Below are 27,576 nucleotides of genomic sequence, written 5' to 3'. Positions count from 1 at the left end.
CAAAAATCAGAAACTTTCTGTCCAAAAATTATGCAGAAAATTAATCCATGCTTTTGTCACTTCTAGGTTAGACTACTGCAATGCTCTACTTTCCGGCTACCCGGATAAAGCACTAAATAAACTTCAGTTAGTGCTAAATACGGCTGCTAGAATCCTGACTAGAACCCAAAAATGTGGTCATATTACTCCAGTGCTAGCCTCCCTACACTGGCTTCCTGTCAAAGCAAGGGCTGATTCCAAGGTTTTACTGCTAACCTACAAAGCATTACATGGGCTTGCTCCTACCTATCTCTCTGATTTGGTCCTGCCGTACATACCTACACGTACGCTACGGTCACAAGACGCAGGCCTCCTAATTGTCCCTAGAATTTCTAAGCAAACAGCTGGAGGCAGCGCTTTCTCCTATAGAGCTCCATTTTTATGGAACGGTCTGCGTAGTCTGGCCCAGGAGTGGGAAGGTGAACGGAAAGGCTCTGGAGCAACTAACCGCCCTTGCTGTCTCTGCCTGGCCGGTTCCCCTCTTTCCACTGGGATTCTCTGCCTCTAACCCTAACCCTAACAGGGGCTTAGTCACTGGCTTACTGGGGCTCTCTCATGCCGTCACTGGAAGGGGTGCGTCACCTGAGTGGGTTGATTCACTGATGTGGTCATCCTGTCTGGGTTGGCGCCCCCCCTTTGGTTGTGCCATGGCGGAGATCTTTGTGGGCTATACTCAGCCTTGTCTCAGGATGGTAAGTTGGTGGTTGAAGATATCCCTCTAGTGGTGTGGGGGTTATATCCTTCCTGTTTGGCCCTGTCCGGGGGTGTCCTCGGATGGGGCCACAGTGTCTCCTGACCCCTCCTGTCTCAGCCTCCAGTATTTATGCTGCAATAGTTTATGTGTCGGGGGGCTAGGGTCAATTTGTTATATCTGGAGTACTTCTCCTGTCCTATTCGGTGTCCTGTGTGAATTTAAGTGTGCTTTCTCTAATTCTCTCTTTCTCTCTTTCTTTCTCTCTCTCGGAGGACCTGAGCCCTTGGACCATGCCCCAGGACTACCTGACATGATGACTCCTTGCTGTCCCCAGTCCACCTGGCCGTGCTGCTGCTCCAGTTTCAACTGTTCTGCCTTATTATTATTTGACCATGCTGGTCATTTATGAACATTTGAACATCTTGGCCATGTTCTGTTATAATCTCCACCCGGCACAGCCAGAAGAGGACTGCCCACCCCTCATAGCCTGGTTCCTCTCTAGGTTTCTTGCTAGGTGTTGGCCTTTCTAGGGAGTTTTTCCTAGCCCCCGTGCTTCTACACCTGCATTGCTTGCTGTTTGGGGTTTTAGGCTGGGTTTCTGTACAGAACTTTGATATATCAGCTGATGTACGAAGGGTTATATAAATAAATTTGATTTGATTTGATGATTTGATTGGATTTGATAAATTTGATTTGATGTGGGAGACTGTCCAAACATATGGAAGAAGGTACTCTGGTCAGATAAGACAAAAATGTTGTTTTTTGGCCATAAAGGAAAACGTTATGTCTGGCACAAACCCAACATCCCCATCACCCCGAGAACACCATCCCCACAGTGAAGCATGGTGGTGGCAGCATCATGCTGTAGGGATGTTTATCATCAGCAGGGACTGGGTAACTGGTCAGAAAGCACTAAATAACTTGAGGGAAACCTGTTTCTGTCTTCAAGAGATTTGAGACTGGGACGGAGGTTCACCTTCCAGCAGGACAATGACCCTAAGCATACTGCTAAAGCAACCCTCGAGTGGTTTAAGGGGGAACATTTAAATGTCATGGAATGGCCTAGTCAAGGTCCAGACCTCAATCCAATTGAGAATCTGTGGTATGACTTAAAGATTGCTGTACACCAGCGGAACCCATCCAACTTGAAAGAGCTAGAGCAGTTTTGTCTTGAGTTTTCGGTTTAAAAAAAAAACGTATTTCGTGTTTGTTTCACAATAAAAAAATATTATGCATCATCAAAGTGGTAGGCATGTTGAATAAATCAAATGATACAAGCCCCCCAAAAAATCTATTTAATTTCCAGGTTGAAGGAAACAAAATAGAAAAAATACCAATACCTAGGTATTTGTAGGATGACACTTTTTCAATGGATAAACCACCAGATGTGACAATGCTAACGTTCTCTGGCAGAGTTCTAGCTCTGGTAAAGGTCATGAATTTATTTTTTTGTACATTCAAGGCCAGTTTGAGACCATAAAAGGAGGGCTGCAGTGACTGAAAAGCAGTCTGGAGCTGAACCAGAGAAGGAGCACATAAATATATGACTGTATCATCGGCATATAGATGTAGCTTTGCTGGTTGCATCCCATTCCCCAAATCATTATTAAAATTGAGAACAACACAGGAGCTAAAATTGAACCCTGGGGCACACCTCTATTAATCTCAAGAAAGTTAGACGTGTGATTGTCAGTATATACACATTGTGTTCTGTCAGAAAGATAGTTCCTAAACCAATTTACAGTTCCTAAACCAAGTTACTGCCCCTTCACTGAGACCAATATTTCTGAGTCTAGCTAGAAACAATTCATGGTCAACTGAGTTCAAAGTTCTTAGATAAATCAACAAACAGATTACCGACCATTTTGAATCTCACCATACCTTCTCTGCTATGCAATCTGGTTTCAGAGCTGGTCATGGGTGCACCTCAGCCACGCTCAAGGTCCTAAACGATATCTTAACCGCCATCGATAAGAAACATTACTGTGCAGCCGTATTCATTGATCTGGCCAAGGCTTTCGACTCTGTCAATCACCACATCCTCATCGGCAGACTCAACAGCCTTGGTTTCTCAAATGATTGCCTCGCCTGGTTCACCAACTACTTCTCTGATAGAGTTCAGTGTGTCAAATCGGAGGGTCTGTTGTCCGGACCTCTGGCAGTCTCTATGGGGGTGCCACAGGGTTCAATTATTGGACCGACTCTCTTCTCTGTATACATCAATGAGGTCGCTCTTGCTGCTGGTGAGTCTCTGATCCACCTCTACGCAGACGACACCATTCTGTATACTTCCGGCCCTTCTTTGGACACTGTGTTAACAACCCTCCAGGCAAGCTTCAATGCCATACAACTCTCCTTCCGTGGCCTCCAATTGCTCTTAAATACAAGTAAAACTAAATGCATGCTCTTCAACCGATCGCTACCTGCACCTACCCGCCTGTCCAACATCACTACTCTGGACGGCTCTGACTTAGAATACGTGGACAACTACAAATACTTAGGTGTCTGGTTAGACTGTAAACTCTCCTTCCAGACCCATATCAAACATCTCCAATCCAAAGTTAAATCTAGAATTGGCTTCCTATTTCGCAACAAAGCATCCTTCACTCATGCTGCCAAACATACCCTTGTAAAACTGACCATCCTACCAATCCTCGACTTTGGCGATGTAATTTACAAAATAGCCTCCAATACCCTACTCAACAAATTGGATGCAGTCTATCACAGTGCAATCCGTTTTGTCACCAAAGCCCCATATAATACCCACCATTGCGACCTGTACGCTCTCGTTGGCTGGCCCTCGCTTCATACTCGTCGCCAAACCCACTGGCTCCATGTCATCTACAAGACCCTGCTAGGTAAAGTCCCCCCTTATCTCAGCTCGCTGGTCACCATAGCATCTCCCACCTGTAGCACACGCTCCAGCAGGTATATCTCTCTAGTCACCCCCAAAACCAATTCTTTCTTTGGCCGCCTCTCTTTCCAGTTCTCTGCTGCCAATGACTGGAACGAACTACAAAAATCTCTGAAACTGGAAACACTTATCTCCCTCACTAGCTTTAAGCACCAACTGTCAGAGCAGCTCACAGATTACTGCACCTGTACATAGCCCACCTATAATTTAGCCCTATCAACTACCTCTTTCCCAACTGTATTTAATTTATTTATTTATTTTGCTCCTTTGCACCCCATTATTTTTATTTCTACTTTGCACATTCTTCCATTGCAAAACTACCATTCCAGTGTTTTACTTGCTATATTGTATTTACCTTGCCACCAAGGCCTTTTTTGCCTTTACCTCCCTTCTCACCTCATTTGCTCACATTGTATATAGACTTGTTTATACTTTATTATTGACTGTATGTTTGTTTTACTCCATGTGTAACTCTGTGTTGTTGTATCTGTCGAACTGCTTTGCTTTATCTTGGCCAGGTCGCAATTGTAAATGAGAACTTGTTCTCAACTTGCCTACCTGGTTAAATAAAGGTAAAATAAAATAAAAATAAAAAATAAATCCACAAATAGAGCAGCACAATGTTGCCTTTTATCAAGTGCATTAATGATGTTGTTTGCCACTGCCACAGCTGCAGTTGTGGTGCTGTACCCCGATCTAAAGTCAGACCGAACCCTGCTCAGTATGTTCTTTTCAATTAAGACGTTTTTTTAACTGAGTTCACTAGAGATTCATCGACGTTGACCAGGATAGGGAGTTTAGAGATAGGACGATAGTTAATAGCATCTGAGGGATCTCCACCCTTTTAGCAGTGGGAGGACATAAGCTGATTTCCAAATGCTTGTTATGGAATTGGTCAAGAGACTCAAGTTGAAAATGTGAGCCACAGGTTCAGTAATAATACCAGCTGCTATCTGTAAGAGGTAGGGGTCCAGGTTGTCTAGACCTGCAGACTTTTTAGTGTCTCTAGCCTTTAGTGTTTTATAGACCTCAGTATAAGAAACAGGCTCAAAGTTCAAATGGTTCACACGAGGGCCTATATCATAGTTGACTGTAACAGAGCTGACATTAGAGGCCTGGGCATCACCATTATCAATAACTGAACCAGAAGATATGGAGTGTTTGTTAAAAGCCCCTACGATATCGGCTTTATCCTTCACTTCATTTGAATCCATCATTAAATGGTCAGGAAGGCCAGAGGATACATTAGAACCTGATTCTGATTCGATTAGCTTCCAGAACTTGGTAGGGTTGTTTAGGTTCTCTGTGTCTGCATTTAAATAGTCATCTGATTTGGACTTCCTGATCAATCCTGTGCATTTGTTTCTTAGCGCTCTGAGTCCAGGAGATATTTCTCTCTCTAATTAATTCTGCCAAGTTATCTGAAAACCAGGGATTGTCCCTTTAACTGATTCTAAATTTCTTCACAGGGGCATGCCTATCACAAATCAACACACATTTCATATAAAAATAGTCCCAGGCAGTGTCAACATCGGGAATCAGTTACTCTGTCAATATTATGGTACAGATCACGTAAGAACGCTTGCTCATCAAACAGTCTAAAATGTATTTTTTTAAATATAATAGGGTTTGGATTTGGTCATTTTTGTGTTTCTAACACAAGCAATTGCACAGTGATCACTGACATCATTACAGAATATCCCAGTCGATGTGTATTTGTGATGGGGATTCGTTAGAATAATGTCCAATAGAGTTGATTTGTTAGGTGCTCTGGGATTCGGTCTTGTAGGAGCATTAATTAATTGAGCGAGATTCAGAGAGTCACACAGTTCTTTAAAAGAGTCCGATACATATCTAAGCACGTCCCAGTTCAAATCTCCTAAAATACTGAATTCAGAGTCATGTAGCTTATGCAGGACATCAGAAAGAGAGTTTAGTGCGTCTCCCGAAGCCGAGGGCGGTCTGTAGCAGTCGACTACAGTGATGTGGGAGTCCTTACATCCGTTCACTTTAACCGCAAGCAATTCAAAATGTTTGGCTTTGGTAATCGAGAGAATTTAAACTCGGATTTAACATAAATTGCAACCCCTCCTCCTTTACTCATCCGATCCGTTCTAAAAAAACATGTACCCGTCAATAGAAGTTATTTGACACAGATTGCTTTAGCCAAGTTTCTGATAAAACCATTACGTCTGCATTTGTCATTTTGGCCCATATTCTAATCATGTCTATTTTTGGAAATAGACATGTGACATTAACATGTAAGAGGCCAAAACCTGCTCTGTTTTTAAAATCACAGGGAGTCGGTAGAGATTGCATGGTATCTACCTGCCCAGGGTTTGGTCGCACATTACCAGAGATCAACAATAAAAGCATAACAATGTATCTGGGTTGCCTAATGCGTGAGGACTTGGTGGAGCCAGCCCCATTGTCAAAAATAACGAACTTGAGTCTTTCGACACACAAAAAAAAAGTCAATCAATAGTTAGAGATTTTGGAAGTATGCCATCAAGTATAGGTCCAGTTGCGTTTGAGTGTGGTACAAATGTAATTGTAGAAAGAGACCAAGTTCCAGGTGGTATTGACATGATGGTCTCGTCGGAGTGTTTGCAAATTGTAGGGCATAAGGTGAAGATAATTCACTCACCCATTGATCATTCAGCCTATTAAATCCAGGATGGCATTTAGTAGAGAGCAGGCACAGTAACAGATACATAATGCCGGTTTTTAGAGGTATTTCCGTACAAAACAATAAAGGCCTTCTCAATCCAAAATCTTTGTACAAGTAAATTTCATAAAATAGAGACTGAGATCTAAAAAATAATAGTTGTTATATACAGCATCCACCTTCGCACACAAAGCATTTTCTTCTGTAAACAGGATCAGGGTCATTAAAACATAAAAACTCTTAAAACTCTGAACTCAAGGATCACACATACAAATGGACAGACTGATTGGCTACCATCTTGGATTTGACTGCATGTTCTTGTGCAGTTCACGGCTGATGAGGTTCTCTTTCAGCTTTTGGATCACCCTAGCAGTAATGTCCTCTTTCAGGTCTAATGTCAAAAGTTAGAGAGCGACTCAGACCACAAACCTTCAAACTCCTCTTCCAGGTCCTTGTCTTCTAGAGGAGAGTTGTTGAGCTTGCTGCTCTCCATCAGTGCATGCAACTTCACCTCCATCCAATACTGTCTGAAAGCTCATCAGTATTGATTGGACAGTATTGATCTTCTATAGCACTCTGTAGCTTCTTCATCATCTCACTCGTTGCCCGTTCCTGGAGCGCATTCAAACTCTTTTAAAAGTGGGGCTTGTACCTCTCAATATACACACTGTGGAGGTCATCCTTCTTCAAGTTATCCTCCAGTGTTGACCGGATTTTGTCTAACTCTACCTTGACTTCAGTCATGGCTTCCTCCTTCGGCACACCAAGAGGGTCACCTCCTTTCTCCAAAGCTGTTGCCTTGCTGGTGATGATCTGATCCAGAGCCTCTGAAACATTGAAACAACTATCAGTTAGGTTGTGTTTCAATATAAATTATTTGTTCATCACAAAAGTACACACAGCATATTCAATTTAGCGTTGATTTATGATTTACTGGTGTAGGGCCTTACGAAATATATTGCCACTGGACATGGGAACTTACTCTTCTTCTTGCTGCTTATTCTTTCAGACATCTTTCAGTTCACAGACATGGTGAACCTGGGTGTGTTTCTGCTTTATCACTGATTGGGCAATGGCTGTCATCCAAACATGTCCCCAACACAGCCTCAGGTTAATCTCCCACGTTTCCTTGGATACTGCCAACAACAACAAAAAAACATACAGTATATTCACGGAAACGTTCTCTTTTTTTGGTATGATATGTTTTCAGTGGTGGTAGGTGGGGTTCAACAACTACTGTTTAACAACCCACCTCCCCCTACCCTCCCCAGAAAGATAACATATTCTCATGTTTACATTAAAGTGGACCTTTTGACTGTAATACACTTGGCACTGAACATAGTGGACAGTATGTGACCTCAACAGTGGTCAGTGCATCGACAGGTGACAATAATAAGAGTAAAATGACCGGAGGGGAGTTAAACTGCCTCTGACATATCTCTTAAAAGGTGTCTGTTGACCAACACCTAGATCGGATAAGGGTTTCTCTACATGTGGAACCTACAGTTGTGTTAGCAGGCTGGTTTGTCCTGTCTTTGTCTCTCTGAAATGGTTTACAGGAGTAGGCTCTTTCATTTCAGTTAAAAATGGAAATGGGTTGAGGCGAAGGAAAAACAAATAAGTGCTACCAAATATGACAATATACATTTCGTAAATAAGACGTATTAAACACGTCTGTAAAACCACAATGAGGACATAGACCTATAGAGCAAGTTTACATTCATCATTGGGTACATCGTACAAAAAAAAAAACATCAGAGTAATCTTAAATTGAGAATAATTAATGTTTAAATTCACAACACAACATACGTAGGCATTTCATTATTAAGTCCTTTAGGAAATAATGTCTGGAGGGTGAAAATCACAAAACATAATTCTGATATCGTAACTTTCTCTATGCCACAAAATGTAAAAGGTAGAAATGTCATGCTTTAGGTCATTAAAATGGTCACTGATTCTCTGTTTGAGAGAGCGGGTGGTTTTACCTTCATAACACAGCCCACATGGACATTTAATCATGTAGATAACATGGGTGGTGGAGCGCGTAATAATGTCAATTATTTGGAACCGTTTTCCTGTCTGTGGGTGGCAGAAATATTCACACTTTATCATTATTGTTGCACTGTGCGCCTCCTCTGCATTTATAGCTACCATTTGGAAGAGGGCGTAAAAGAGTCTGGCTGATTTTCTTTTGTGGCTCCCAGTTGGCATGAACCAATTTATTGCGTAAATTGCGCCCTCTCCTATACACAATAAGTGGTGGATTTTTAAATTCACCCGGCAATGCTGGATCCGATTATAAAATATGCCAGTGTTTCTTGACTGCATCTCCCACTGTTCGCGAGTTCAAAGTACATTATGGAATGTTCTTTAGCGGGTCTTTTTTTGTACCAGTTAATCTCGTGTTTTTCCCAATGCCGATTTAAGAGCTTCATCCACACATTGTGGAGAGTAGCCTCTTCTTAAAAACCTAGTGCGCATCTCCGCTGCTTTTTCTAGATAGTCCTCTGTGTAGTGGCATATACGGCGCAGTCTGAAAAACTGGCTTCTTGGAACTTCTCTTTTTAATGGCTCAGGGTGGAAGCTGTCTCCCTGTAATAGAGTATTTCTGTCCGTTTCTTTTCGATACAGAGTTGTAAACAGGGTTCCATTTGATTTCTCAAGCCACATATCGAGGTAATGAACACGTTGAGTGTCACATTCAATGGTGAATTTGAGATTGGGGTCAATGTCATTGAGTAGTGCCATAAAGACTGACAGCTCTTTTTTCCGTTCTTTCCCATATGCCAGAAAAATGTCGTCAATATATCAATACCACTTCAGGACTTTATTCAAAAATGGATTTTCGTTTACATTATTTACAAAACGTTCTTCAAAAAGACCCGCATAAAGGTTAGCATAACTCGGAGCGAACGTGGAGCCCATTGATGTTCCATTCGTTTGGAGGTAGTATTCATCATCTGAAATAGTTGTACGTCAAAACATATTCAGCCAGCTCTAGAATAAAGTTTGTTAGTGGATATTCGTTAGTGTCTCTGCCTCCCAAATAGTGAGCTAGGGCTGCCCGCCACCCCACATGGGGAATGCTGGTTTAAATACTCTCGACATCTAATGTGATGAAAATACAGTCTTCTTTTAAACCCGTTATTAGTGAGATCCTGTTCATGAAGTCTATAGAGTCTTTCACATATGATGGCATTGCTTGCACATGAGTTTTAATAACAGAGTCTACAAAGATCGACAACGGCTCTAGCATTGAGCCTATTCCTGCAACCACTGGTCTGCCTGGATCGTTGCCTTGTGTTTTAGGTTTGTGTAGTTTCGGTAAAATGTACAGGCGTGGATGTATAGCACATTTGCAGCGAAGATATTCATATTCAGGTTTTGAGAAGGTTGTTTAATAATAGGGCTCCAGATTAGAGCATATATCCCTTTGGAACACCTGTGTGGGTGGCTGGGTGAGGTCTACATAAGGGTGCTAATAAACATTTTAAAAAATAAACTCACAAAAGCTCTGAGGAAGGCCGAAACGTAAAGCTTTTTAAAGATCAGCGATACTGTCAAGAGCAGTGTGCAGTTTCCTTTTCCCTTCATCTTGTTCAACTGTTACCATGCACCTGCAACACGATTGCTCAGATGTGCGAGTGCCTTTTGACTTTTGAGTTAAAATGAAATCAAATGTAATTGTACACCTTGAAATCTCAGCCGTCATCCATGCTTTGGAGATTAGGACCCTGGGATTGCGATGCTATTAGACAGCCCCATTCAGAAGTGAATGCCTTCTTGCCACCGTCTCTTTTCAACCGAAATAATAGGATCGTACCCAGTCTGGTGAGCGGAGCTCATCTGTACCTATCTGGGTCTCCAGAGAGATGATACTGTAAAATAAACGTTCTAGCCCTAGGCGACAATGGTCGATATGCACTACCGTTCAAAATGTTGGGGTCACTTAGAAATGTCCTTGTTTTTTTAAAGAAAAGCCAGTTTTATTACTTTAATCAGAACAACCGTTTTCAGCTGTGCTACATCATTGCAAAAAATACATTTCTAATGATCAATTAGCCTTTCAAAATTCTAAACTTGGATTAGCTAACACAACGTGCCATTGGAACACAGGAGTGATGGTTGCTGATAATGGGCCTCTGTACACCTATGTAGATATTCCATGAAACATCTACTATTTCTAGCTACAATTAGCGGGCGGCAGGTAGCCTAGTGGTTAGAGCGTTGGACTAGGTTGCAAGATCATATCCCCGGGCTGACAAGATAAAAATCTGTCGTTCTGCCCGTGAATAAGGCAGTTAACCCACTGTTCCTAGGCCGTCATTGAAAATAAGAATTTGTTTTTAACTGACTTGCCTAGTTATAAAATAAACAATAGTCATTTACAACATTACTAACAATGTCTACACTGTATTTCTAATAAATTTGATATTTTACTGAACAAAAACATTTCTAAGTGACCCCAAACTTTTGAACGGTATTGTATACAGCCCATGAGCGAAGTATTACTGTATCTGTCTGGGTCCTAACAGTCATCTTGGAGGACACTCTAGGATATCAGTCTTACCGTTTTAGATTAGCCATATAAAATAGCAATATAAAGTTAATTACTATGATAAAATGTACAATTTTAAGGTATTAAACAACTCAATACAGTAAGTCCAGAATATATTTAGTACGTCTGGTAAATACCCTTGGTAAATCTTACACATACATACTATTAATATTGTAAATATCCATCAGCATGGACAATTATGCTCCAACCAAAACACAGTTCTTAACTGTGATGTGCTTCCTTTTTCAACTTCTGGATAAACCAACGAATGGTATAGATGGCGTAGCCATGAAAGTGTGACAGAATGACCCGCTCTCGCTCTGGGGGTGTTCTCATACCTGTGTTTAATCAAATACATTCCTAGAGATATCTAATCCTCCTTGTACATGTGGAACGTGCGCATGCACATTCATAAGCCAGGGATATCACATCAGGGAAAGCGATCTTTAGTTTAACAGGTTGGCAGGAGCGAATTACATGTTTACAAATTCAACCTGCGGGTTGATGTCGAACATAAACTTGATAACAGCACTCAGCAGAAGGCTATTACTGTCACGGCTGTTAAAAGAAGAGGACCAAGGTGCAGCGTGGTGAGCGTACATTTTCTCTTTATTTGGAAAATGACGCCGAACAAAACAATAAACACAACAACAAACCGTGAAGCTAAAGGCTATGTGCCCTAAACAAAGTCAACTTCCCACAAAGACAGGTGGAAAAGAAAAAGGGCTACTTAAGTATGGTTCTCAATCAGAGACAACGATAGACAGCTGTCCCTGATTGAGAACCCTACCTGGCCAAAACATAGAAATAACAGAGTATAGAATACCCACCCTGACCAAACCAAAATAGAGACATAGGATCTCTAAGGTCAGGGTGTGACAGTACACTCCCCCCCTTCCCCAAAGGTGCAGACTCTGGTCGCAAAACTTAAACCTATAGTGGAGGGTCTGGGTGGGTAACTATCCGCGGTGGCGGCTCAGGTGCGGGGGGACTTGCTGGAGGCTCCGGTCTGAAGGACGTCACTGAAGGCTCCGTGCCATGGATCATCACTGGAGGCTCCGTGCCATGGATCATCACTGGAGGCTCCGTGCCATGGATCATCACTGGAGGCTCCGTGCCATGGATCATCACTGGAGGCTCCGTGCCATGGATCATCACTGGAGGCTCCGTGCCATGGATCATCACTGGAGGCTCCGTGCCATGGATCATCACTGGAGGCTCCGTGCCATGGATCATCACTGGAGGCTCCGTGCCATGGATCATCACTGGAGGCTCCGTGCCATGGATCATCACTGGAGGCTCCGTGCCATGGATCATCACTGGAGGCTCCGTGCCATGGATCATCACTGGAGGCGCCATACCATGGATCATCACTGGAGGCTTCGTGCCATGGATCATCACGGGAGGTTTCGTGCCATGGATCATTACTGGAGGGGAGAGACACACAGGAGGCCTGGCTCTGGGAGCCGGCACAGGACTCACCAGGCTGGGGAGTCATACAAGAGGCTTAGTTCTAGGCGCTGGCACAGGACTCACCAGGCTGGGGAGACATACAGGAGGCCAAGGCACCGGATACACTGGGTCGTGGAGGTGTACTGGCGGTCTCGAGCGCAGAGCTGGCACAACCCGTTCTGTCTGGATGCCCGCTTCCACCCGGCAAAGAGCACACCGGCCTGTGAATGCTCAACCGAGACACCGTGCGCATCACCCCATAGCACGGTGCCTGACCAGTCACATGCTCGCCACGGTAAGCACAGGGAGTTGGCTCAGGTCTGAATCCTGACTCTCCCCCAAAAAATGTTTGGGGGGGCTGCCTCTCGGGCATCCTTGCTAGTCGTGTTCACTCATAACGCTGCCCTGCTTTAGCTGCTGCCTTCGCCTTCCTCTCTGCTTCTACCTGCTCCCAGGGTAGGCAATCCTTCTCGGCCAGGAAGTCCAGGATCCCTTGTCATTTAAAATGTCCTCCCATGTCCAGTCCTCCTTCTTACCACGCTGCTTGGTCCTTTGGGGGTGGGAAGTTCTGTCACAGCGGTTGAAGGAAGAGGACCAAGGTGCAGCGTGGTGAGCGTACATTTTCTCTTTATTTGGAAAATGACGCCGAACAAAACAATAAACACTACAACAACAACAAACCGTGACGCTAAAGGCTATGTTCCCTAAACAAAGTCAACTTCCCACAAAGACAGGTGGGGGGGGGGGAAAGGGGCTACCTAAGTATGGTTCTCAATCAGAGACAACGATAGACAGCTGTCAATGATTGAGAACCTTACCCGGCCAAAACATAGAAATACAAATAATAGAGTATAGAATACCCACCCCAACTCACACCCTGACCAAACCAAAATAGAGACATAAACAGAATCTCTAAAGTCAGGGCGTGACAATTACAATAAAAACCTGGATTAACACATGCAAACACCAACCCATAGGATGACATGGGGCTAATTCACAGGGGTCAAAGGTAACACAAATTACAACATAATCCACACTGGTTGGGGCCATCACTGATCTACGTTATTAAAACCACATTGTTAACATTACTCCCCTATTGGTTCGAGGCACACACAACATTCTTTACCTGGAAAGCTATGGGTCAGCAGTGTTAGTTAATGAGGTATGGGCAGCATGTTTAAACTCTAATCATTACAGGCACAGCATAGTGCCATTACAGTAGGTTGCAGTTAAAGTGCCTCAGAAGTCAAAGGAGAGAGGAGTTGCCGCTTCAAATACAAACACACTGTGCGTGCAGCGACTCTAACGTAGCTAAACAAAATATGTTCGAGGATCGATATTGGAGTATATTCGTTGAACGTTTGGACATAAGCACATTTCACGATCTTTTGTGAAACTCTCCCAGTTGACAACATTATATTTCCAGTGCGCTGGTCAGTGGGTTTGCACCAGCCCTACATGATGTCCTTTCCTAAGAATCCCTTTTGTGTGCTTTTGAAGAAAACACCCACTGGGCACAAACTGGTTGACTCAACATTGTTTCTATGTAAATGTGTCAACCTAATGTGATGTGGAATCTAAGTGAAAAATACATTGGATTTGAAAAAAGTAGTCAACTGTTGATTGAACACTGAGATTTCAACCACATGATTTTCTATCCAGGTAACCAGATTTCAGCAAAGACAAACCTTGTATAAAATATGTTGAATTTGTACCTTTAACACTTCTTATGGCTGCAGGGGCAGTATTGAGTAGCTTGGATGAAAAGTGCCCATATCAAACGGCCTGCTCCTCAGTCATAGTTGCTAATATTAGCATATTATTATTAGTATTGGATAGAAAACACTCTGAAGTTTCTAAAACTGTTTGAATGATGTCTGTGAGTATAACAGAACTCATATTGGCAGGCAAAATCCTGAGTTGAAATCAAAACAGGAAGTCAGAAATCTGAGCTTGTAGTCCCCAATGAAATCCCCTTGAGATATGAATGATGTTGCACTGTCTAGGGGTTCCACTAGATGTCAACCATCAATAGAAATTATAATGAGGCTTCTATGTTGTCGTGGGAGTGAATGAGAGCAGAATATATCAGATGTCTGTCAAGCAGCCATTTTGTGATCGCACTTTTTCCTCATGGTAGTCACTTGCGTTCCAGTGCTCACGAAGACAAGAAAGAATACTCCGGTTGGAACTTTATTGAAGCTATATGTTAAAAACATCCTAATGATTGATTCTGTACTTAGTTTGAAATGTTTCTTCGGCCGGTACTATCACTTTTTGAAGTTCTTGTCCGATATAACGCTGACCAAAATTAGCGGTTGGATATGTATACCAAATGTATTGCAAATTAAATTCGCAACCATATATCAAAATATTTGAAGGAGACAGTTCTTCTGCATAATCTGGCTTTAATTCCAGTTTGTCTTCAAATGAATAACCCTCTACTGCACAACATTGCCCTCAAGCAACAGAAAAATATATTGCCCCTCACACCGCCTATATTTTCTACAATTCATAAACATGGCAGTATGTGATGACATGTCTGTAAACAATCCAATGAGGCGCAGAAGTTGGTATGATGGATCAATTGGGGGAGGGACCTTATTTTTGGAAGCAGAGAGATGTGAGCATATGGTTTAGCGGAGGGTAAGATACATTTCATTATTTAGCATGTTTAAATAGAGATAATGTGAAAAAAAGTCTGAACTTGTGTAGGAACCTCTGTAGAAGCATACTTGATAGGTTTTGAGCATGTTTAATTTTTCTATATACTGCATATTCAATGTTGTGCAGGCTACTTTTCAGGGCAATATCATGCTCAATGAAAAACATGTAATTTGATGTAAAAATGGCCTTGGTCAATGTTTTTGCCAACGTATCCACTCACATTCACAGCCAATGGACACAGGGACATTCTATGGGTGAAAGGAGCTTAATTTACCACACCCTCTGATATTGAGGACAGTGAGCTTGAGGACAGTGGCAGCGAGGAAGAATGGACTCCAGAATCAGGTTTGAAAGGCAGTGAAATAATAGTTTATGCCCAACTTGTATTTTCTTATGAAAATAGTGCTTATTTCACTTAATAAATGTAATGAAAATATGAGATTTTCTTTGGTGTTTTAGTGAAGTGTTGCCCTGAGACAACAAAACAATTCTGAGTGTGGGAGGTAAAACAGTTTTTTAAAGTATGCTGTAGAGGGATAATTGATACGTTGGATTCACGTCTTTAAAGAACAGGACTAAATCAAATCAAATGTTATTTTCAATGCATTTAAAGTTTGATTTGATTTAGTCCAATTATTTAAAAGTAGACTCAGCTAAATGACGTTGCCACAAGCAACACCACAGATATTGAGAGGAAGGAGATGCAAGACTTGTCTCTTACACATTCACACACAATGTCTGCACGGTGTGCTTCAAACTGTTCAAAGCGTGGTAACCAGGCCACCAAAACAGTGGAGAAGTTGAGCCTCGCACTTCAACACTCTTAGTTGTTACGGAAATTGACCCCTATGCTGTTTACTTTCTGCATATTCGTAATATTCACAGAGTCTATCTTTAAGTAGAGAGGACAATGCCATGCTGACTCACGTGTGTTTACATGTGTGGGTGGGGTGAGGATAAGGCTTAAGTGTGTGAACAATGCTGAATGGACTTGAACAAAGCAGAGTTCTCTAGAAGTGTGAAAAGCTCAATGTCTTTCCAAGTGCATTCTTCAAATTAAGGTTTTTTTGTCACGTGCGCCAAATACAACAGGTGTAGTAGACCTTACAGTGAAATGCTTACTTACAGGCTCTAACCAATAGTGCAAAACATTTATTAAGTGAACAATAAATAAGTAAAGAAATAAAACAACAGTAAAAAGACAAGCTATATACAGTAGCGAGGCTATAAAATTGGAGAGGCTACATACAGATATCGGTTAGTCAGGCTGATTGAGGTAGTATGTACATGTAGATATGGTTCAAGTGACTATGCATACAGTGCCTTGCGAAAGTATTCGGCCCCCTTGAACTTTGCGACCTTTTGCCACATTTCATTTTGCCACATAAGTTAATACTTTGTAGCGCCACCTTTTGCTGCGATTACAGCTGTAAGTCGCTTGGGGTATGTCTCTATCAGTTTTGCACATCGAGAGACTGAATTTTTTTCCCATTCCTCCTTGCAAAACAGCTCGAGCTCAGTGAGGTTGGATGGAGAGCATTTGTGAACAGCAGTTTTCAGTTCTTTCCACAGATTCTCGATTGGATTCAGGTCTGGACTTTGACTTGGCCATTCTAACACCTGGATATGTTTATTTTTGAACCATTCCATTGTAGATTTTGCTTTATGTTTTGGATCATTGTCTTGTTGGAAGACAAATCTCCGTCCCAGTCTCAGGTCTTTTGCAGACTCCATCAGGTTTTCTTCCAGAATGGTCCTGTATTTGGCTCCATCCATCTTCCCATCAATTTTAACCATCTGCTGAAGAAAAGCAGGCCCAAACCATGATGCTGCCACCATCATGTTTGACAGTGGGGATGGTGTGTTCAGCTGTGTTGCTTTTACGCCAAACATAACGTTTTGCATTGTTGCCAAAAAGTTCAATTTTGGTTTCATCTGACCAGAGCACCTTCTTCCACATGTTTGGTGTGTCTCCCAGGTGGCTTGTGGCAAACTTTAAACAACACTTTTTATGGATATCTTTAAGAAATGGCTCTCTTCTTGCCACTCTTCCATAAAGGCCAGATTTGTGCAATATACGACTGATTGTTGTCCTATGGACAGAGTCTCCCACCTCAGCTGTAGATCTCTGCAGTTCATCCAGAGTGATCATGGGCCTCTTGGCTGCATCTCTGATCAGTCTTCTCCTTGTATGAGCTGAAAGTTTAGAGGGACGGCCAGGTCTTGGTAGATTTGCAGTGGTCTGATACTCCTTCCATTTCAATATTATCGCTTGCACAGTGCTCCTTGGGATGTTTAAAGCTTGGGAAATCTTTTTGTATCCAAATCCGGCTTTAAACTTCTTCACAACAGTATCTCGGACCTGCCTGATGTGTTCCTTGTTCTTCATGATGCTCTCTGCGCTTTTAACGGACCTGCATTTATACGGAGACTTGATTACACACAGGTGGATTGTATTTATCATCATTAGTCATTTAGGTCAACATTGGATCATTCAGAGATCCTCACTGAACTTCTGGAGAGAGTTTGCTGCACTGAAAGTAAAGGGGCTGAATAATTTTGCATGCCCAATTTTTCAGTTTTTGATTTGTTAAAAAAGTTTGAAATATCCAATAAATGTCGTTCCACTTCATGATTGTGCTCCACTTGTTGTTGATTCTTCACAAAAAAAATACAGTTTTATATCTTTATGTTTGAAGCCTGAAATGTGGCAAAAGGTCGCAAAGTTCAAGGGGGCCGAATACTTTCGCAAGGCACTGTATATGATGAACAGAGAGTAGCAGCAGCATAAAAAGAGGGGTTGGGGGGGGAACATAATGCTAATAGTCCGGGTAGCCATTTGATTACCTGTTCAGGAGTCTTATGGCTTGGGGGTAAAAAACTGTCGAGAAGCCTTGTCTCTTAGCTAAGTAGGCAAGTTTACCGACTTTTAAAGCGGAATAACTTTCTTATGTTTCCTCCAGCTACAGTGTATGATGGACCATTAAAAGCTCTTACATTTGATAGAAGCCTCTATGGAGAAATCCAGACACATTTTGCTGTGGTGGCTGGGACAATAAAAAATAAAAACATCACTTCAAATACATGTTGAATGCTGAACATTTACTTGTCTAAATGTCTCCTCAATAAGTTCTTAACGTTCTTTCTCATTCAACTAGAAATCGTTCAAATACAATTCACACTGATAATGCCTTGACTCTGAAGCACCTGGGAATATTTTTGAAGCACTATTGTTCCAGATGGACTGATATAGTATGGCTTTATGTCTTATGTGGTGCCCAATGTTAAATCAGGAAAGGGGGGGTTTTCGGATATAGAAGGTTTTTATAGTGGAACAAATTAGGCCTACCACACGAGGGCAGGGTAGAACAACTCTTCACTCCGTATGTTGACAGCTCTTTGGATTTCTGTTCTCTGCTTGACATGGCCCACTGTGCGCACGTAATATGTTGTGGTTACTTCTAAGGTTTAATGTTCATAACATCAGCCTTAGAATATACATTGGTTTCATATAGGCCTAATGTGCCAATGTCCATTGTTAGAGACTGGTAAGGGCTATTTGGTGTAATCTATGGCCTATCAAACACTGTTGACCTGTAGCCTACCCTACACCCTAGGAAAGGATTTTTGAATTCATATTTAATGTTTTTGTTTTTATATTTTAGTCATTTAGCAGACGCTCTTATCCAGAGCGACTTACAGGAGCAGTTTGGATTAAGTGCCTAACTCAAGGGCACATCTGCATATTTCATCTAGTTGGGTCGGTGATTCGAACCAGCGACCTTTCTTTACTGGCACAACTCTCTGAACTGCTACCTGATAAAACTGCATGTTGACAAAACAGGCCTTTAGAATGATTTCAAATACAATTGACGGAAAACACAGGTTGGATAGCAAATGGCTCCTGCTGAGAAGAGAAGACTGTGCTGTAAGGCTACCAAAATATTTGATCAGGTTTCAAATATTGTTTAACAAAGTAAAACGAGAGAAAGATAGGCTTTTGGCACAAGAGCATCGGCCATCCCCAACGAGTCAGCTGTGCATCATTGGGTGAGTCGGTGAAACTGGAAATCATTTTTAAGACTATAATTTCCTCCTCCAGTGCCGTTTATGATGATATTATTTTTTGCTTCAGGAGCATGGCCTTATTTCTATTACAGGATATTGGATGACTTTCATTCATATTCCATTCACATAGTTCAATGTAACATCGATAGGTTTAGGCTACTACGTTGTCGTGACTTGACGTTAACATTAATCTGAGGACTCTTATTTATCTAATTAACTAACTATTTAATTGTTAAACCGATTTAAATTAATCATGTAACAGTGAACTCATTAGAATCTGGGGCACCACGAGAGTGGTTCTTTAAAGAGTTACCATCTCCCAAATGAAACTCTGAAAGGTCTTTACTTATCAATCTATAAACAGTCAACTTATTAATCATAACCTTGTTTCATATCATCATTATGAACAGCCATAACCTCCTTGTATCTGCAAAAACACGAGGCTTACTTGTGCTTTCAGTACTACACAAATTGGTTTAATTATTTATTTACGAGCTAATTAAATGGCAACACCGGATAAACACAAGATTATATTTATTTTTTTTGAAAAATGTTTTTTTATTCAAATAGTATATTTGAGTTTAACCACAATATTTGTTGTATTATTTGTTCAGTCTTTTCTGGTGGATTAAACTGAAATTGCAGCCAACTTTCTATGGCTTGTTTAAAAAATAACAATATTTTGGAGATTTCGTTTTCAAGTAACTGAAAGTGAGAGGTTGTAATCTGAATATAGGGAAAAGGCCATTTTTGAACATGAGGTGAGACATTCTTACTAATCTCCTAGAGAACCAGTTGGGATTTAGTATAACTTTTGTATGACGGATGCATTTAGTGAAAAGTCTAGTGCTTTAATATTTAATCATTTCTGCCCTCCTAATTCATATTCATTATATAATAGGCCCTTTTAATTTTATCTGGCTTGCCATTCCAAATAAAATGGAATATTAGGACATCTAGTTTGTCTAGTTTGTGCATGACACAAGTCATTTTTCCAACAATTGTTTACAGACAGATTATTTCACTTACTACTCACTGTCACAATTCCAGTGGGTCAGAAGTTTACATACACTAAGTTGACTGTGCCTTTAACTTCTTGGTGACAAGGGGCAGTATTTTCACATCCGGATGAAATGCATGCCCAAATTCAACTGCCTGCTACTCATCCCCAGAAGATAAGATGTGCATATTATTATTAGTATTGGATAGAAAACACCCTGAAGTTTCTAAAACTGTTTGAATGTCTGTGAATATAACAGAACATATTTAGCAGGCGAAACCCCGAGGACAAAGCATTCAGATTTGTTTTTTTTTGAGGTCACTCTCTTTTCAATGAGATTTCATTGGGAATCCAGATTTCTAAGGGACCTTCTTGCAGTTCCTACCGCTTCCACTGGATGTCAACAGTCTTTAGAAATTGGTTGAGGTTATTCCTTTGTGTAATGAAGTAGCACTGTTCAGAACAAGAGTCACTTGATGTGTACTGTTAGATAGAGGAGCTTGACCAGAAAGCTAGCTACAGTTTGTTTTCCTCCTGTATTGAACACAGATCATCCCATCTTCAATTTTATCGATTATTTACGTAAAAAAATACCTAAAGTTGTATTGCAAAAGTAGTTTGAAATGTTTTTGCAAAGTTTACAGGTAACTTTTGAGAAATTTTGGAGTCACGTTGCGTAAGTTGGAACCGGTGTTTTTCTGGATCAAACGCTCCAAAATAAATGGACATTTTGGATATATATCAACGGAATTAATCGAACAAAAGGACCATTTGTGATGTTTATGGGACGTATTGGAGTGCTAACAAAAGATGCTCATCAAAGGTAAGCCATGAATTATATTTTTATTGGAAAAAATTTCAGTCTCTCGATGTGCAAAACTGATAGAGACATACCCCAAGCAACTGGTATTACAGCTGTAATCGCAGCAAAAGGTAGCGCTACAAAGTATTAACTTAAGGGGGTTGAATAATTTTGCACGCCCAATTTTTCAGTTTTTGATTTGTTGAAAAAGTTTGAAATATCCAATAAATGTCGTTCCACTTCATGATTGTGTCCCACTTGTTGTTGATTCTTCACAAAAAGTGAGGATCTCTGAATGATCCAATGTTGACCTAAATGACTAATGATGATAAATACAATCCACCTGTGTGTAATCAAGTCTCCGTATAAATGCACCTGCACTGTGATAGTCTCAGAGGTCCGCTAAAAGCGCAGAGAGCATCATGAAGAACAAGGAACACACCAGGCAGGTCCGAGATACTGTTGTGAAGAAGTTTAAAGCCGGATTTGGATACAAAAAGATTTCCCAAGCTTTAAACATCCCAAGGAGCACTGTGCAAGCGATAATATTGAAATGGAAGGAGTATCAGACCACTGCAAATCTACCAAGACCTGGCCGTCCCTCTAAACTTTCAGCTCATACAAGGAGAAGACTGATCAGAGATGCAGCCAAGAGGCCCATGATCACTCTGGATGAACTGCAGAGATCTACAGCTGAGGTGGGAGACTCTGTCCATAGGACAACAATCAGTCGTATATTGCACAAATCTGGCCTTTATGGAAGAGTGGCAAGAAGAGAGCCATTTCTTAAAGATATCCATAAAAAGTGTTGTTTAAAGTTTGCCACAAGCCACCTGGGAGACACACCAAACATGTGGAAGAAGGTGCTCTGGTCAGATGAAACCAAAATTGAACTTTTTGGCAACAATGCAAAACGTTATGTTTGGCGTAAAAGCAACACAGCTGAACACACCATCCCCACTGTCAAACATGATGGTGGCAGCATCATGGTTTGGGCCTGCTTTTCTTCAGCAGATGGTTAAAATTGATGGGAAGATGGATGGAGCCAAATACAGGACCATTCTGGAAGAAAACCTGATGGAGTCTGCAAAAGACCTGAGACTGGGACGGAGATTTGTCTTCCAACAAGACAATGATCCAAAACATAAAGCAAAATCTACAATGGAATGGTTCAAAAATAAACATATCCAGGTGTTAGAATGGCCAAGTCAAAGTCCAGACCTGAATCCAATCGAGAATCTGTGGAAAGAACTGAAAACTGCTGTTCACAAATGCTCTCCATCCAACCTCACTGAGCTCGAGCTGTTTTGCAAGGAGGAATGGGAAAAAAATTCAGTCTCTCGATGTGCAAAACTGATAGAGACATACCCCAAGCGACTTACAGCTGTAATCGCAGCAAAAGGTGGCGCTACAAAGTATTAACTTAAGGGGGCTGAATAATTTTGCACGCCCAATTTTTCAGTTTTTGATTTGTTAAAAAAGTCTGCAGGACGACGCCGGCCAGGGGAGTCAGTTAGAAGACCAGGAACCACCGGGCAGTGGTAGTGACTGGGTAATTGTAACCTGTATGTCACCTCATTGACCCTCCGGAGAACCTTGATCGGGAGGAATGTCGATAGATCAGGTGAGTCCTCTCTTCCCTACTATGCAATCAGGCAGGGCCTCTTGTAGTGGGTAGTGCAATGAAGGAGGGGAAACAGGAATTATTACTAATGGTACCTAAACCTTACAGGGATACTGTCCTACAGCTGGCCCATTCCCACATCCTAGGACGACACCTGGCATGGGACAAAACAATCAACAGAATCATGCAGAGGTTCTATTGGCCCAGTGTCACCCGAGATGTGGTCAGGTATTGTAGGACGGGTGATCATTGTCAGCGTACAACCCATGGCCACACCTGCATAATCCTTTGATTCCTCTCCCCATTATAGAGACTCCCTTCTAACGCATAGCTATGGACCTCATGGAACCCCTTCCAAAATCCGCCAGAGGACACGAGTACATCCTGGTGGTCATAGATTATACTACCAAGTTCCCAGAGGCCATACACCTTCGCAACATGTCGTCAAAGGGAATCGCCAAGGAATTGTTTGTGTTTTTCTCCCGGGTGGGCCTTCCCAAGATGATCCTAACTGACCAGGGAACCCCGTCCATGTCCCGGTTGATGAAGGAATTGTCGGTTAAACCAGGTCAACACATATGCACAGTCATATTCCACCCGCAGACAGACGGTTTGTGCGAACGCTTGAACAAAATTATTAAAAGCATGTTGAGAAGAGTGGTGTCCAGAGACGGAAAAAACTGGAACATGCTTCTGCCCCACTTAATGTTTGTCCTGTGAGAAGTACCCCAGGCATCCACTGGGTTCTCCCCGTTCGAATTGCTCTACTGCAGGCCATTTCGAGGGATCCTTGACTTAGCCAAGGAGACCTGGGAGGCCTAACCATGCCAGTTCCAGTCTACAATAGAACATGTTACCCTGATGAGAGACCGCCTGTCGGCAGTCTGGCCCATAAAAGGCACAGTGGACTCAAGGCCGGGCCTACAATAAGTCAGTGACACCCAGGGAGTTCACAGTGGGAGAGAAAGTGATGGTACTCGTGCCCACGGCCGAACACCGCTTGCTGGCACAGTGGATGGGGCCTTATGAGGTAACGAAAGAGCCTCACTGTTCAATTACCTCATCAAGTACCGGCCCTCCGTCCGGTCCTGAGGGGGGAAGTAATGTGGAAGGACCACCAGAGGGCAGGCTGCTCCCACGGACAGTAGCACCGCCCCGGCATGTGAGTCAAGGTGATCAGAGGCAATTAAGCACAGCTGACGGTACTAATGAGCTATTCTCTTTCCCCTACAAGAGAGAGGAGGGAACCGGCAGAGAAGGGAGAAAGAGAAGAGCATTTGCTTCTCCAAAGGAGAGGACGTACCTTTCGGAAGGGAGAAGAAGGGGACAAACTACCTCTGGGGAATGGCCACCACGGATCTGGACCACCACCCGAAGGGACCTCTCCACGGACGGATCGTCAAGGCAGCGACACACCCGTGATTTATGTTAGTTAGTTTAAAGATACTCTCCTTATGTTCATTGTTCTTGTAAAGACGATTTGTGTTTTCCTTGGGAGATAACCCTTGATTGTGTTGGAGTGTTTAAGAAGAAAGAATTTCCTCAGTAGAGAACTTTGTTCAATTCAGAAAACCTGCTCCTGACTCAAAGTACTTGGTCCGCTCACATATTACATATTGCTACTAAAAATATATATAAAAAAACACAGCTTATCTTAATTTCCATAATTCATTTGTAATAATTGTAATTGTAATAATGCAGGTAGTGTATGTAAAGGATTGTTACCTCATACCAGTATTGACATTACAAAAAATACATTTTGGCAAGCAATTACTATTTTAGCAAACAATTATTGTGATTCATCCAATTTTGTTCCTAACATCTTTACTCCCTTGCAACAGTTGTGAGATACACACACACACACACACACACACACACACACACACACACACACACACACACACACACACACACACACACACACACACTCAGACCCTTTCCCCCACAAACAATCATACACTCAGATGGTCAACAGCTGTTCCAACCCAGAGCCCAACTCAAGAAAGGCCTTGATTTGCAAATGTATAAACAGTTGCAGCTGTATGAATAAGCATGCAAAATTGAGCAAAAATTGGCAAAAATTGTGAGATTTGATTAACCATTGTCACGTCCTAGGTGATGGAGATCAGATATACCCCCTTCCCCTGAAACACTCAAACGCTGTCCCCTGTTGTGATCATATTCCCAAGCATCTATGTGCAGTCAGACCTTTGATGATTTTGTGCCACCAGGGCCACAATAATATGCCCCTTCTCTGAGTGTGACCCCCCCTCCCCATGGGATACTGCAGTTAGTGTTGCCAGCACTGCCACTGCCTGGGTGGGGGCACCCCACCGGAATCCCCACCGGCTAGGTACAAGGTCGATAAGATTCTCATTAGCAGCTTTGACAATTTCCTTTGGCTTTGTAGGACCAACCCTGTCAGGCAGGGTCAGACTCTTGAGGGGGCGGTGCTGCTTTAGGAGGTTTCTGACCACATTCATCTTTCTGATTTGGCTACTTACAGTAGGCCCATAAAACAGATGACTTCTCCTTAGTGTATGGGTCTCTCAGGCGGGTGTATAGGGTTGGGGACCATTCCATCATGATAGGACAGTGAATAAATAAATATGAATAATTTATTTTAAAATGTAAATCCCATATCTGCACTCTTGTAACCCCTGCTCACAAACACACATGGTGTCACGTCCTGACCTTAGTTCCTTTTTATGTCTGTGTTTGGCCTGGTATGATTGTTGTCTCTGATTGAGAACCATACTTAGGTAGCCTGTTCCCACCTGTGTTTGTGGGTAGTTGTTTTCTGTTTTCCGTGTCTGTGTTTTCACCATACAGAACTGTTTCGATTTTCGTTGTTTCACGTTTGTTATTTTGTGTTCAGTTGTAATAGATTTAACATGGACACGTACCACGCTGCATATTGGTCTGATCCTTCCTGCTCCTCAGAAGAGGAGGACAATCGTTACACATGGGCTCTGGGATTTGCAACCCGTATCCTTTTTCACTCACTTATAACCTCCACACTTTTCCAAACACAAAAACACACACCCCACCTTCCGTGACGATAGATGCACGCATACCCACATACTGTGCCTTCTATGTCCTCTGTGTTGAATCTCTACCATGTTGATTCAGTACTTTTGCGTTCTAGTTCATTGTATATAAATATGTATTCTTTCTTTAACTATCCTTCTAATGCTGTCTTGTCAATTTATGAAATACTATAAATGGAAAGTCTAATTTTCCAACAATCCCTATCTAGTAAGGTGTAGTTGTAGTTTATTTGTTTAACAATTGTTGTATTTTATTGCTTTTCTATATTATTTTCTATGTTTTTTTCTTCCCATGTCTAGTATTGTTTGTTCCATTATTTGACTCCTCTATGGGAACTGTGTAATATTTAGAATAGCCATTGAGTAGTCTTTGTGTCTCTGAATATTTGGTTATCAATGTACAGTTTATCGACTACAGAACTTTGCGCCGTTGTGCAATTTCCTTCGGGAACTGATCATTCATGCCTATTTTCGTTTCAGCAAGTCTTTTACCCAGGCTTTTAACCATTATTTTATATTTAAAGGAAGCTAATTTGGCAATGATTGGGCGATCATATCGCTGCCCCCTCTGTCTGAAACGGTGTACACGTTCGAGTTGGATTTTATTGGCAGCTTCCCGTGGGATCTGAAGAGCTGTAAGGAGGAACTCTCTAACTACATATTCAGGAACTTCTCCTTCTTTCTCTTGGATACCAGTAAGTACTAGATTCTCTCTCATGGATCTAGTCTGTCTGTTAAGTAAGCCTTCTCTCAGAACGGTGTTCTCCATTTTAAGTTCATTAACATCGGTTTCAATCCCTTTTAGCTTGTTTGCCTTTCTCCAATGTCGCAGCCTCATCTCGAGGCCTTCAACTCTTCTAAATCCTAACTGACTAGTACAAGTATGCCCAGTTTGTCATTTGTTGGTTTTAACAGATCGGTTTCCACACTTACCATCCCCGGTGGTGAAAATATTAAATCGTCTTTGTCTGTCGAAGAGTCACGTTTTCTTTTCAGGATTGGTTCCCCTGTTTAACTTACCGTCGTGTTTGGGTGTAGCTTGTTTTCGTAATATTTGTCGCTAATTTCTCCAGCCTAATGATTTGTTTTGGTTTGTGAAGTGCTAATATTTAATTTAACTTACTGATATTGAATATTATGTTTTTATCTTGAGTTGATCTCCACTGATGTGTTCAGTCCGCCATCTTTACTACCCTTCTTCTTCTATGAGATTTAACGGCGGTTGGCATCTAATTTGTTGCATTACCGCCACCTACTAGACTGGAGTACAACTCCCTTATACTTTGCTTGAAAAATACAAATGTACTAAATAAATACCCTACCATCTAACACTACACTCACTAATTTCAAAAGTATATAAAATCAAATTAGCACCAGCCTGCTCCGTTAATTAAATGTATTTATTCCTACCTCATGCCATTAAGGATGAGACATCACCACTTAACACACCACCACTTAACACACCCTGTAACTCTTCTGATGTCAAGTCTCGTACACCCAAATATCTCTCTGCAGCTGCCACCACCACCTCAATTTTCTGCGACTTCCGTTCCATCCCTACAGTACAGTTGACAGCCATTGTTATAAATGCTAAAAATCCAATCTTACTGAAACTTATCACTTTTTGGCCAATCCCTCTGTACTGGTATGTCTCTACTACTCTCACCACACCTTAACCCATCTTCCTCTACTTTCTCCACTGCCTCAGCATATGACAACTTCTGTACTACTCTAACCCTGGAAACCTCAACCTGGAATCTCTCCAGCTCTGCAAACTCATTCAATGGAGAGACTAGTGTCTGCTGTTTTTGTTTTTTTCTTTTAAATTAAAACTTAAACAATCGGGTAAGGGGAGTTATTTACTACTTAGTGACCTTAATTCATCAATCAAGCACAAGGGAAGAGCAGACACTCAGCGCCCTGGAATGAGTTTGACACATGTGCAAACAAAGTCAAAGTCGATGTTCTGTGTCTGCATGTACTCTATATGAAAGTGTTCAACTTCAAATCTAGCTATATAAAAAAATATCTGAAGTTGTA

The 27,576-nt window shown here is 41.8% G+C and overlaps 1 long non-coding RNA gene across 1 annotated transcript; it reads right to left on the bottom strand.

Moving 5' to 3' along the window:
• Window positions 1-2,616: 2,616 nt before the first annotated feature.
• Window positions 2,617-26,750, bottom strand: LOC149972345 (uncharacterized). The gene is made up of 4 exons (XR_016491279.1): window positions 26,557-26,750; window positions 7,298-7,451; window positions 4,391-7,142; window positions 2,617-3,723 (listed from the first exon to the last, which is right to left on the bottom strand). It is a non-coding gene; the product is annotated as an uncharacterized LOC149972345 (long non-coding RNA).
• Window positions 26,751-27,576: the final 826 nt, after the last annotated feature.

Source organism: Oncorhynchus mykiss, chromosome 24, assembly GCF_057628025.1.
Source record: "Oncorhynchus mykiss isolate SJ-2025 chromosome 24, ASM5762802v1, whole genome shotgun sequence".
NCBI classification, from domain to species: Eukaryota; Metazoa; Chordata; class Actinopteri; order Salmoniformes; family Salmonidae; genus Oncorhynchus; species Oncorhynchus mykiss.
This window is presented reverse-complemented; position numbering and strand designations above follow the sequence as displayed.